The sequence below is a fragment of the Coregonus lavaretus genome (genome assembly GCF_964263955.1).
Source record: "Coregonus lavaretus genome assembly, contig: HAP1_SCAFFOLD_300, whole genome shotgun sequence".
In the NCBI taxonomy this organism is placed as follows: domain Eukaryota; kingdom Metazoa; phylum Chordata; class Actinopteri; order Salmoniformes; family Salmonidae; genus Coregonus; species Coregonus lavaretus.
In genome coordinates this window covers 73911-86794 of record NW_028164966.1, presented here as the reverse complement: position 1 = coordinate 86794, position 12884 = coordinate 73911, and the positions used below count along the sequence as shown (strand labels likewise).

Here is a 12884-nt window from a genome sequence, read left to right as displayed (position 1 = left end):
CCTCAGTTACAGGAGATTCCTGCACAGTGGCCTCAGTTACAAGTAGTCCAGTTGCAGAAAGCTCGATTTGCACAGGAGTATTTTTTCCCTCAGTGAGATGGTGGGAGGTGAACAGCTTCCTTAGTTTGTCCAGGGTTTTGGTATAAATCTTCTGGGAACCTGAACTCACTTCCACCCAGAACATTTTGCGACCTGATTTCGTACGCTTGGAGGCCTTATTGACCTCATATACCTCAAGCAGGTCGGAAATAATTCCACCAAAGAGATCAGAGGATGCCTCCTCAATATTCTCTGAGGAAACATGGACAGATAGGATTTCCGACAGTTTCCCACAAGTGTCGGTTTTATCCAGCGCAGCAGTATATGTCACAGCTGCATCCTGAATGACCTGAGTGATGCATTGCTCAGCTTTGACAATATACTCCTCCACTGGTTGACCATGGAGGATGTCAACTTTATCAGCAGGGAGCTCCTTCTGAATACTCACATTCTCCTCTGATGGGCATGGGTTGTTGAAGATAATGCTCTCAGTGACCATCTTAGAGGAGGCGAGAGATGAGTCGAGAAGCAGAGATCTGTATATTGTCGAGGTGGACATCTCTGGGTGCTTTATCACAGCAGCCACCTCCAAAATGGCCGACGGGCCCCGGAGGATGTCAGAGATATCCATGTCCTCAATGGTCTCTACCAGAGACGATAGTAGGTCTCTGGCTGCCAGGTTGGTAGGTCTCTGGTTCTCGAGCTCCGTTTTGATTGCTTGACAGGCAGTTACCAGAGCAACAACAGAGCGAGAACACAACTGCTTCAAGGTGGAGTCAGAAAAAGATGATGACAGATCTGTCATGGACATGGTGGAGAGTTGACTCTCAGAGACAAACGGGCTGAGTTTGACAGACACCTGTCTGACCAAGTCCCCAGCAAGAGCTCTCATATCTATTGCTCCACTAGCTGAGTTGTGGGAGCAGGCACTCTGTGGCCTTGACGGGTTCCTGTTATCCAAAAATCCTGTTATCCAAAAAACCTCAAGTACAAGATCCACAACATCGGATGACACTTCTATCATTCTGTTGTCGGACAGAAATGTACTTGGATGAATGGTGCCTGCATTCACAGTCCAGTCGCAAATGGAGTTGTTGGACTGACTCTGGACTAGTGGAACTAGACAGGTTTCACTTGGACCTTGGCCAAAGAGCTCTGCCATTTTGAGCAGAACTGATCTTAAGACCTTCGACTTGGAAATGTTCAGCAGTGGGTCATTGTTGGACAGTCTGGTGGATGGTCTGCTAGCCGATCTGTGAACCACTAGGCTTTGTATTTCTGCCGAAATGGCAGTTAGAAAATAGGTCAAGGGGCTGGTCGCTCTCCCCTCATTTCCTCCGTTGGTTTTAGCCTTGATGATGCTATCTATGATGATGACTATGACCTGTCCAGCCAGAGGACCCAAGATGGCCTCAAGCTCCCTCTCTAACTCAAGGGGAGACTTGTGGCCGAGCGCAATATGCTCTATGGCATGGGAATACATCTTAGAAGTCGCCATGCTTAGCATCTCTTGGGCAAACTGTTGACTTGCTGAGATACTTCCAGTCAGCAGAACTAGAGTTCCCTGACTGACACTTCGCATTAGCTCAGCCCATCTGGAGTTGAGAAGGTTTATAACCAACTCGACAATACCCATCATAAACTTGCCGTCCGTTGACATTTTGCTAGGTCTGTATTTCTCCTGTCTACTCCGTTTGGGCGGCGGTACGATGTCGCCCTGCGACTGGCCGCTCTGGACCATGTCGAAGACAGAGTCCTCAGAGATGCCAAACACAGATCTCAGTGGTGCTGAGTGTGGTCTGTGTCTCATCTCTCTATCGCCACCCTCAGGTGAGGAGACATATCGCTCATTGTCCTCACTCAGCAAAGAGGTCAAACACCTGCAGAATGCACAATAGAAATTAATAATACATGGTAACAAAATAAAAAAATATGATCCAAGAATTTGGGACACAAACTCAACCTTGTTATTGTTATTCAAAGGAAGCATTGTGAACCATCTCAAACCACACTCAGTCCAAACATTAACATTTAGAGTAAACTTTTTAGAGTGGTTGTGTAGTATCTAAGTAGTATTTCTCACTAAGTGGATCTGGAATGGATATTTGTACCTATAACAGGAAAGACCTGCAAAAAGAGGAGGGGATAGAGCTAGGTATCTGTGAGAGGAGGGGATAGGGCTAGGTACCTGTGAGAGGAGAGGATAGGGCTAGGTACCTGTGAGAGGAGGGGATAGGGCTAGGTACCTGTGAGAGGCATGGATAGGGCTAGGTACCTGTGAGAGGAGGGGATAGGGGTAGGTACCTGTGAGAGGCATGGATAGGGCTAGGTACCTGTGAGAGGAGGGGAGAGGGGTAGGTACCTGTGAGAGGCATGGATAGGGCTAGGTACCTGTGAGAGGAGGGGAGAGGGGTAGGTACCTGTGAGAGGAGGGGATAGGGCTAGGTACCTGTGAGAGGAGGGGAAAGGCGTGGGAGTGCGTGTGCTGCAGGCGGTTCTGGCGCTGGTGCACCTGCTGGGTCCTCCACTACAGCTGAATCTGACGCTGCGGCCAAGAGAGGTCACCTCTCCTGCCTCATTACTTCCTGATCCAGAAGAGCTTGGCGAATCAGAGAGCTCTATCTGCATGGTGAGGTCAAGGGCGGGAACAACCACAGTGGATGTAGACTCCATCACCCATGCTACAATATCCATGCACTTGGCACTAAACTCATGTCTGCTCATCTGCAATGTTAAAAGACCATCCAGAGTTAGTTTGTTAAAGGGGCTGCACTGATATAAAACTTAGAACCATTTACTCAAGCTAGTCAATTAAAGCAGTGGTTCAGGATTAAAGGTCCTGCAGGATTTCCACAAATGAATGTTTGGTCCATTTTACCAACATTAACTACTTTAGAGGTGACTATAACTCACCCCGGCACGCATATTCTCACTCAGCAGATTCCAATGGCTGAAAAGTAAATAAATGCAAGTACACAATGAACTACATGACATTACCTCTATTATCTTAGACTACGTTATGGATGGACATGACCTCTATTATTTTAGATTACGTTATGGATGGACATTACCTCTATTATTTTAGATTACGTTATGGATGGACATTACCTCTATTATTTTAGATTACGTTATGGATGGACATTACCTCTATTATCTTAGATTACGTTATGGATGGACATTACCTCTATTATCTTAGACTACGTTATGGATGGACATTACCTCTATTATTTTAGATTACGTTATGGATGGACATTACCTCTATTATTTTAGATTACGTTATGGATGGACATTACCTCTATTATCTTTGATTACGTTATGGATGGACATTACCTCTATTATCTTAGACTACGTTAAGGATGGACCTCTATGGAACTAGGCCACACCCAGACATCCCTGATTGGTTATTTGGTCCGTTGAGTCCTTTGTATTGGCCCGAGACTATGGGAGACTCTCAATCTCCTCACCTCCTTCTCAAAACCCATTGGATGAGAAGGTCAGAAGGGCGGGACCTCTGGCTTTCTCATCCAATGGGTTTTGAGAAGAGAGGACACGAGGAGTATGCAATTGAGATAGGGAACATATCTAGGGGATGCATGGGGAAGCCAAAGAGCAACTTACTCGTCCTTCATGTCCTGCACAAAGGTGTGTAGGTCTGGGTAGCTTCTCTTTCCCCTGCTGAGGGTGAGACTGGTCTGGGAAGTTTCATCCTTGTGGGTCACGGTAGTGAAGGTCACCACTGCAGCCTGATGGCGACAACAGAAAGCAGAGTTAGGCTGGAATTCAATTTTGCGTCATTAAAACACAAAATATCTCAATGAAATGTCATCCATGTAATAGAAAAATACATCATACCTCCTGTGACTGAGATGGGATGGCAACAGCCTCGTCCAACTCACTCTCTCCTTCAACCTCCTGTGACTGAGATGGGATGGCAACAGCCTCGTCCAAATCACTCTCTCCTTCAACCTCCTGCGACTGAGATGGGATGGCAACAGCCTCGTCCAACTCACTCTCTCCTTCAACCTCCTGCGACTGAGATGGGATGGCAACAGCCTCGTCCAACTCACTCTCTCCTTCAACCTCCTGCGACTGAGATGGGATGGCAACAGCCTCGTCCAACTCACTCTCTCCTTCAACCTCCTGCGACTGAGATGGGATGGCAACAGCCTCGTCCAAATCACTCTCTCCTTCAACCTCCTGCGACCGAGATGGGATGGCAACAGCCTCGTCCAACTCACTCTCTCCTTCAACCTCCTGCGACCGAGATGGGATGGCAACAGCCTCGTCCAACTCACTCTCTCCCTCAACCTCCTGCGACTGAGATGGGATGGCAACAGCCTCGTCCAACTCACTCTCTCCTTCAACCTCCTGCGACTGAGATGGGATGGCAACAGCCTCGTCCAACTCACTCTCTCCTTCAACCTCCTGCGACTGAGATGGGATGGCAACAGCCTCGTCCATCTCACTCTCTCCTTCAACCTCCTGCGACTCAGATGGGATGGCAACAGCCTCGTCCAACTCACTCTCTCCTTCAACCTCCTGCGACTGAGATGGGATGGCAACAGCCTCGTCCAACTCACTCTCTTCTTCAACCTCCTGTGACTGAGTTGGGGTATCTGTGTCTAGAACAGCCTCGTCCAACTTGGTCAGTCTCTCAGCCTCTCTGTGATCTTTATGGGATCTAGATAGAGAAAAGGAATATCTCTTAGGTCACTGCTATAATGTGAGTGTGAGGATGTGTAATTATAGAATTAGAATCACAGAATTAGAATGAATCATTCTAGAATTAGAATAGAATCACTCAAATTCTATGGCTCCAATACTCTTGAGATGACTCGGCCTATCCAGAGCCAAATATTTAGAGAATTCTGCCAACTTTTAAAAGGACTCCATGTTAGCGCCTTGGAGCCTTTCATTTATCCTTTCATTATAAGTAAATTCTAATTATAGATGTTCAGTTACATAGCATTGTTTAAAATGTCAACATTGCCCATGGGGAGCCAGCTGTCATATGGATATCTACTGTGTCATGTAATGTATACATAAACTCAGCAAAAAAAGAAAACGTCCCTTTTTCAGGATCTTTCAAAGATAATTCGTAAAAATCCAAATATCTTCACAGATCTTCATTGTAAAGGGTTTAAACACTGTTTCCCATGCTAGTCCCCTGTAGCTCAGTTGGTAGAGCATGGCGCTTGCAACGCCAGGGTTGTGGGTTTGTTTCCCACGGGGGGCCAGTATGAAAATGTATGCACTCACTAACTGTAAGTCGCTCTGGATAAGAGTGTCTGCTAAATGACTAAAATGTAAAATGTTGTTCAATGAACCATAAACACTTAATGAACATGCACCTGTGCAACGGTCATTAAGACACTAACAGCTTACAGACGGTAGTTATGAAAACTTAGGACCCTAAAGAGGCCTTTCTACTGACTCTGAAAAACACCAAAAGAAAAATGCCCAGGGTCCCTGCTCATCTGCGTGAACGTGCCTTAGGCATGCTGCAAGGAGGCATGAGGACTGCAGATGTGGCCAGGGCAATAAATTGCAATGTCCGTACTGTGAGACGCCTAAGACAGAGCTACAGGGAGACAGGACGGACAGCTGATCATCCTCGCAGTGGCAGACCACGTGTAACAACATCGGCACAGGATCGGAACATCCTGCGGGACAGGTACAGGATGGAAACAACAACTGCCCGAGTTACACCAGGAACGCACAATCCCTCCATCAGTGCTCAGACTGTCCGTAATAGGCTGAGAGAGGCTGGACTGAGGGCTTGTAGGCCTGTTGTAAGGCAAGTCCTCACCAGACATCACCGGCAACACCGTCGCCTATGGGCACAAACACACCGTCGCTCGACCAGACAGGACTGGCAAAAAAGTGCTCTTCACTGACGAGTCGCGGTTTTGTCTCACCAGGGGTGATGGTCGGATTCGTGTTTATCGTCGAAGGAATGAGCGATACACCAAGGCCTGTACTCTGGAGCGGGATCGATTTGGAGGTGGATGGTCCGTCATGGTCTTGGGCGGTGTGTCACAGCATCATCGGACTACGCTTGTTGTCATTGCAGGAAATTTCAACGCTGTGCGTTACAGGGAAGACATCCTCCTCCCTCATGTGGTACCCTTCCTGCAGGCTCATCCTGACATGACCCTCCAGCATGACAATGCCACCAGCCATACTGCTCGTTCTGTGCGTGATTTCCTGCAAGACAGGAATGTCAGTGTTCTGCCATGAAGAGCCTGGATCTGTTGGATCGGAGGGTGAGGGCTAGGATTTAGCCATTCCCCCCAGAAATGTCTGGGAACTTGCAGGTGCCTTGGTGGACGAGGGGGTAACATCTCAGTTTATGTCTCAGTTGTTGAATCTTGTTATGTTCATACAAATATTTACATTACATTTTTACATTTTAGTCATTTAGCAGACGCTCTTATCCAGAGCGACTTACAGTTAGTGAGTGCATACATTCTTTTATTTGTTTATTTTATTTTTATTCTTTTTTTATATATATATATATATTTTTTTCATACTGCCCCCCCGTGGGTATCGAACCCACAACCCTGGCGTTGCAAACGCCATGCTCTACCAACTGAGCTACATCCCTGCCGGCCATTCCCTCCCCTACCCTGGACGACGCTGTGCCAATTGTGCGCCGCCCCATGGGTCTCCCGGTCGCGGCCGGCTACGACAGAGCCTGGATTCGAACCAGGATCTCTAGTGGCACAGCTAGCACTGCGATGCAGTGCCTTAGAACACTGCGCCACTCGGGAGATGCGTTATTTACACGTTAAGTTTGCTGAAAATAAACGCAGTTGACAGTGAGAGGACGTTTCTTTTTTTGCTGAGTTTATATCTCAATGTCCCAACTCTCTAAATACATGGCTCTGGGCCTACCTCTCCATAGGCGGTGACCTTTGACCTACTACTGAATCTGTATCTGTAGGCCTATGTGATCCTGTAACCAGTCACAAATGTGTCATTAGTGTAAATCACTTACCTGACTTCCTTCATAACATCAGCTTCATTGATGGGGTCATCCAGGTCTATGAGGGTGAGGTCATTTCCATTGACCTCTGACCTCTGAAAGACAGCACAAAGTCATGTTTAGATGTCACCTACTGTGTCGCCTTTTGCCGTGTTCAAAACAACTGGGAAATCTCTGACTTCCGACTTCAGTGCGTTCAAGACAACTGGGAAATAGGAAAAAAAAACAAGCTCCGACTGGGAAAAATCGTTTTGAACAGTCATCCAACTCGGAATTCCAAGTCGGAAGCAGCGCGGCTTGGCGGGTCATGTTTTGGAGGACGCCTGACTCAACCTTCACCTCTCCCGAGCCCGCTGGGGAGTTGCAGCGATGAGACAAGATCGTAACAAGATCGTAACTACCAATTGGATATCACGAAAAATTGGGGAGAAAAAGGGGATAAAATTACCACCACAAAATGTAAAAAGGAATTCCAAGTCGGAAACTCTGGCATCTTTCTAGAGCTCCGACTTTCCGACCTGAAGATCACGGACGTCATGATTTGACCTAGTTATTTTTTTCGAGTTCCCAGTTGCCTTGAGAGCACCATTAACCCAACTCTCATTGTCACATCATAATGCATCATATTCAGAGAAATAGAATCACCAGAACATCATATCAGGTGTGCAGTTCAGTTTACCAGTCAAATTGCCAAGGTCAGAGGCTCTATCCTTTCTAGTGATTCTATTTCTATGGTCACATAATAATGCATCATATCTATGCTTGTGTCCGAAATAGCACCCTAGTTCCAATATAGTGCACTTCTTTTGGCTGGAGCCCTATAGAGTCCCACAGTATGAGTCATAATACCCATAAAACCTAGTGGTCTGGCAGCCTCTGGAACTGCCGTTCTGCAGCCAACAAGGCAGAGTTAATCTCAGCCTATGCTACCCTCCAGTCCCTCGACTTCTTGGCGCTGACGGAAACATGGATTACCACAGAAAACACTGCTACTCCTACTGCTCTTTCCTCGTCTAACCATGTGTTCTCGCATACCCCGAGAGCATCTGGTCGGCGCGGCGGTGGCACAGGAATCCTCATCTCTCCAAAGTGGACATTCTCTCTTTTTCCCCTGACCCATCTGTCTATCTCCTCATTTGAATTCCATGCTGTCACATCACTAGCCCATTCAAGCTTAACATCCTTGTCATTTATCGCCCTCCAGGTTCCCTTGGAGAGTTCATCAATGAGCTTGACGCCTTGATAAGTTCCTTTCCTGAGGATGGCTCACCCCTCACAGTTCTGGGTGACTTTAACCTCCCTACGTCTCTGCCTTTGACTCATTTCTCTCTGCCTCCTTCTTTCCACTCCTTTCCTCTTTTGACCTCACCCTCTCACCGTCCCCCCCTACTCACAAGGCAGGCAATACGCTTGACCTCATCTTTACTAGATGCTGTTCTTCTACTAATCTCACTGCAACTCCCCTCCAAGTCTCCGACCACTACTTTGTATCCTTTTCTCTCTCGCTCTCCTCCAACACTACTCACTCTGCCCCTACTCAGATGGTAATGTGCCATCACAACCTTCGCTCTCTCTCTCCCGCTACTCTCTCCTCTTCCATCCTATCATCTCTTCCCTCTGCTAAATCATTCTCCCTCCGATCTCCTGATTCTGCCTCCTCAACCCTCCTCTCCTCCCTTTCTGCATCTTTTGACTCTCTATGTCCCCTATCCTCCCGGCCGGCTCGGTCCTCCCCTCCTGCTCCGTGGCTTGACGACTCATTGCGAGCTCACAGAAGAGGGCTCCGGGCAGCCGAGCGGAAATGGAGGAAAACTAGACTCCCTGCGGACCTGTCATCTTTTCACTCCCTCCTCTCTACATTCTCTTCCTCTGTTTCCGCTGCTAAAGCCACTTTCTACCACTCTAAATTTCAAGCCTATGCCTCTAACCCTAGGAAGCTCTTTGCCACCTTCTCCTCCCTGCTGAATCCTCCTCCCCCACCCTCCTCCCTCTCTGTGGATGACTTCGTCAACCATTTTGAAAAGAAGGTTGACGACATCCGATCCTCATTTATTAAGTGAAATGACACCGCTGGTCCTGCTCACACTGCCCTACCCTATGCTTTGACTTTTTTCTCCCCTCTCTCTCCAGATGAAATCTTGCGACTTGTGACGGCCGGCCGCCCAACAACCTGCCTGCTTGACCCTATCCCGTCCTCTCTTCTCCAGACCATTTCCGGAGACCTTCTCCCTTACCTCACCTCACCTCACCTCCCACATCAACTCATCCTTGACCGCTGGCCATGTCCCTTCCGTCTTCAAGAGAGCGAGAGTTGCACCCCTCCTCAAAAAACCTACACTCGATCCCTCCGATGTCAACAACTACAGACAAGTAAGTATCCCTTCTTTCTTTTCTCTCCAAATCTCTTGAGCGTGCCGTCTCTAGCCAACTCTCCTGCTATCACTCTCAGAATGACCTTCTTGATCCAAACCAGTCAGGTTTCAAGACTGGTCATTCAACTGAGACTGCTCTTCTCTGTGTCATGGAGGCTCTCCGCACTGCTAAAGCTAACTCTCTCTCCTCTGCTCTTATCCTTCTAGACCTATCCGCTGCCTTTGATATTGTGAACCATCAGATCCTCCTCTCCACCCTCTCCGAGTTGGGCATCTCCGGCGCTGCTCACTCTTGGATTGCGTCCTACCTGACAGGTCGCTCCTACCAGGTAGCGTGGCGAGAATCTGTCTCCGCACCATGTGCTCTCACCACTGGTGTCCCCCAGGGCTCAGTTCTAGGCCCTCTCCTATTCTCTCTATACACCAAGTCACTTGGCTCTGTCATATCCTCACATGGTCTCTCCTATCATTGCTACGCAGACGACACACAATTAATTTTCTCCTTTCCCCCTTCTGATAACCAGGTGGCGAATCGCATCTCTGCATGTCTGGCAGACATATCAGTGTGGATGTCGGATCACCACCTCAAGCTGAACCTCTGCAAGACGGAGCTGCTCTTCATCCCTGGGAAGGACTGCCCGTTCCATGATCTCGCCATCACGGTTGACAACTCCATTGTGTCCTCCTCCCAGAGTGCAAAGAGCCTTGGCGTGACCCTGGACAACACCCTGTCATTCTCTGCTAACATCAAAACGGTGACCCGATCCTGCAGGTTCATGCTCTACAACATTTGCAGAGTACGACTCTACCTTACACAGAAAGCGGCACAGTTCCTAATCCAGGCACATGTCATCTCCCGTCTGGATTACTGCAACTCGCTGTTGGCTGGGCTCCCTGCCTGTGCCATTAAACCCCTACAACTTATCCAGAACGCCGCAGCCCGTCTGGTGTTCGACCTTCCCAAGTTCTCTCATGTCACCCCGCTCAGTTGAGGCTCGCATCTACTACAAGACCATGGTGCTTGCCTACGGAGCTGTGAGAGGAACGGCACCTCCTTACCTTCAGGCTCTGGCACCCCAATGGTGGAACAAGCTCCCCCACGACGCCAGGACAGCGGAGTCACTGACCACCTTCCGGAGACACTTGAAACCCTACCTCTTTAAGGAATACCTGGAATAGTATGAAGTAATCCTTCTACCCCCCCCCTCCCCCCCCATAAAAAAAAAGAAGAAAAATAAGTGGTTGTCCCACTGGCTATCATAAGTTGAATACACCAATTGTTGAATGCACCATTGTAAGTCGCTCTGGATAAGAGCGTCTGCTAAATGATATAAATGTAAAATGTAAATATACTGATAAAAGTCAACTTGTCCGAGAGAGATTTACATGGTTACAAAAACGTCACGCCAGGGTAAGCCTACACGAAATACAGCCCTTATTTTATGTGTTTCTAAAATCGGCTATGGGAAAAATGAATGGTGGAAAAACGATTGGAACCATGTCCCTGTTTGACCGCTAGGTTTTTTGGGTATTATCACACCTCCACTGTGGGACTCTATAGAGGGGTTGGTTGTTAAGCAACAAAACTGGCATGCAACTATGGGGCAAAATAGACAGGGTTTGACTTAGACTGTTGACAACATGTAAACTATATTTAGTCTCTAAATGTTTAATGCAAACATAAATACATTTGAACAATGAACTCGTCTCAAATACATTGTTACAGTTGTTGTTGGTTAGCTAGGTAGCGAATTTGAGTCATTGCATAGACATGATATCAGTCAAAACACCTCAAAACAAGACATGGTATCAATAACACCATACAACAAGCTGAAACATGCCACAGAGCTACGATTCCCCACATGGCAGCTTGTTGTTAGCTGAGGTTCAGAATCATAACAAGATACACGACTTCGGGCCATCGATGCGCGGGCATCGTTTTCGTGACGTCAGCCAACCCTTCTATGGCTCCTGGTCAAAAGTAGTACACTAGCCTACATAGGGAATAGGGTGCCATTTTGGACGAAATTATGAAGGTGCTGTCATAACCTTTGACCCCCATTTGACCCTACTGTACCTTTAGCCAACTCTCATGACTCCCCGGCCATAGACTTTCTAGTTTGATATTACAGCATGAATAGCACATTATTTCATTTGTTAAACAATATTTAATCCACAGTAATTAATATAATTGAAGATTTAAAAATAAATAACATGCCTACCTTGAACTCTTTATTCTCCATCTCCTTGCAAAATCAGCACATTTCCTTGCCAAAATGAACGCGCATCCAGAGCGAAAACAAACGCAATCCTCCAGCACTAGGGAGGTTTAGACTGAACTGCTCCAGCGGTTTTTCATCAGTTTCAACGTTTATCAGTGATGACGTAACAATGACCTGTACAGATTTGACGCACTTTCGATCTCGTGCTGATGCAACACTCTGTGTTGTTGAAAGCTCATGTATGGAAATCCTGCGAGTTGTAAACAAATTTAGGCTATTGTTGCCCTTAAAACTGTAATGTTGAGGACGCCATGAAAAATAAAATACATAACCCACACCGTTAGGCCAAGGTACATGCAATATTCATCACTTTGCCAATAGACTTCTTGTTCCTTGTTGTATGTAGCCTTTCTTTTGGGATTAGCACCACTGTCACCTAGAAATTGATACTGCGGTTGTCACATAAAACAGATAACCCATAGTTCATTATTAAATAACATAACTCATTTCTTTATTTTATTACTCATAAAATATACAGCAATCTTCAGATACTGAAAGAATTCATGGGAGTTTCGATTCAGTCACTATTTCATATGTACATGCTAGTTTCATCCTTTTAAAGAAAAAAAGGACACGAAAAAACCTGTGAACCTCCTGATCCTGATTTGACGAACATAGCATATGTATTGTACATATTTCCAGTTAAAATTATTTTAAAAAAGAGACAAAAACGGGGGTTTGAACAAGCAATCACATAAAAGGTTTGAGTGGTTTCATTTTTTTGAAGAAGTTAAGCAAGCAAAACCTGTCAAAATACATTGATTATAAGACCAAGACAAATAATATATATATATTTTTTTCAACAGAAGAAAATCTAAATGCTGCTGTCCTACCATTGGTTTACAGTGTTTCTCCTCTCCAAGGGAGGCATGTTTTCCCCCTCGTATGCCTCGGAATAGTATCAGTGCTTTTCACAAACGTTGTATTACTTAGTGTGCATCATTGTTTTCGCTCATACAGCTGCCCCTACTCTCCTAACCTCCCCTCAGTAACTAAAGAAGGCACAAAATGATGACATAAATATCACAAGAAAGAATACATGAATTAATAATTTACTTTCTAAAATATTTTCTAGAGGGCAAAGGACAGGTAGGTTTAATAACGCAAATGTAAAAAGTCCTGTCGCTCACATACAAATGCAAAATCTAAATGGCACCCTATTCTTTATAGAGTACACTACTTTTGACCAGAACCCTATGGCCC

At 46.4% G+C, this 12884-nt stretch overlaps 1 long non-coding RNA gene across 1 annotated transcript; it reads right to left on the bottom strand.

The window, feature by feature from the left end:
- Positions 1-4687: 4687 nt before the first annotated feature.
- Positions 4688-11703, bottom strand: LOC311116408. The gene is made up of 3 exons (XR_014611408.1): positions 11622-11703; positions 7040-7122; positions 4688-4720 (listed from the first exon to the last, which is right to left on the bottom strand). It is a non-coding gene; the product is annotated as an uncharacterized lncRNA (long non-coding RNA).
- Between the last annotated feature and the right edge of the window lie 1181 nt (positions 11704-12884).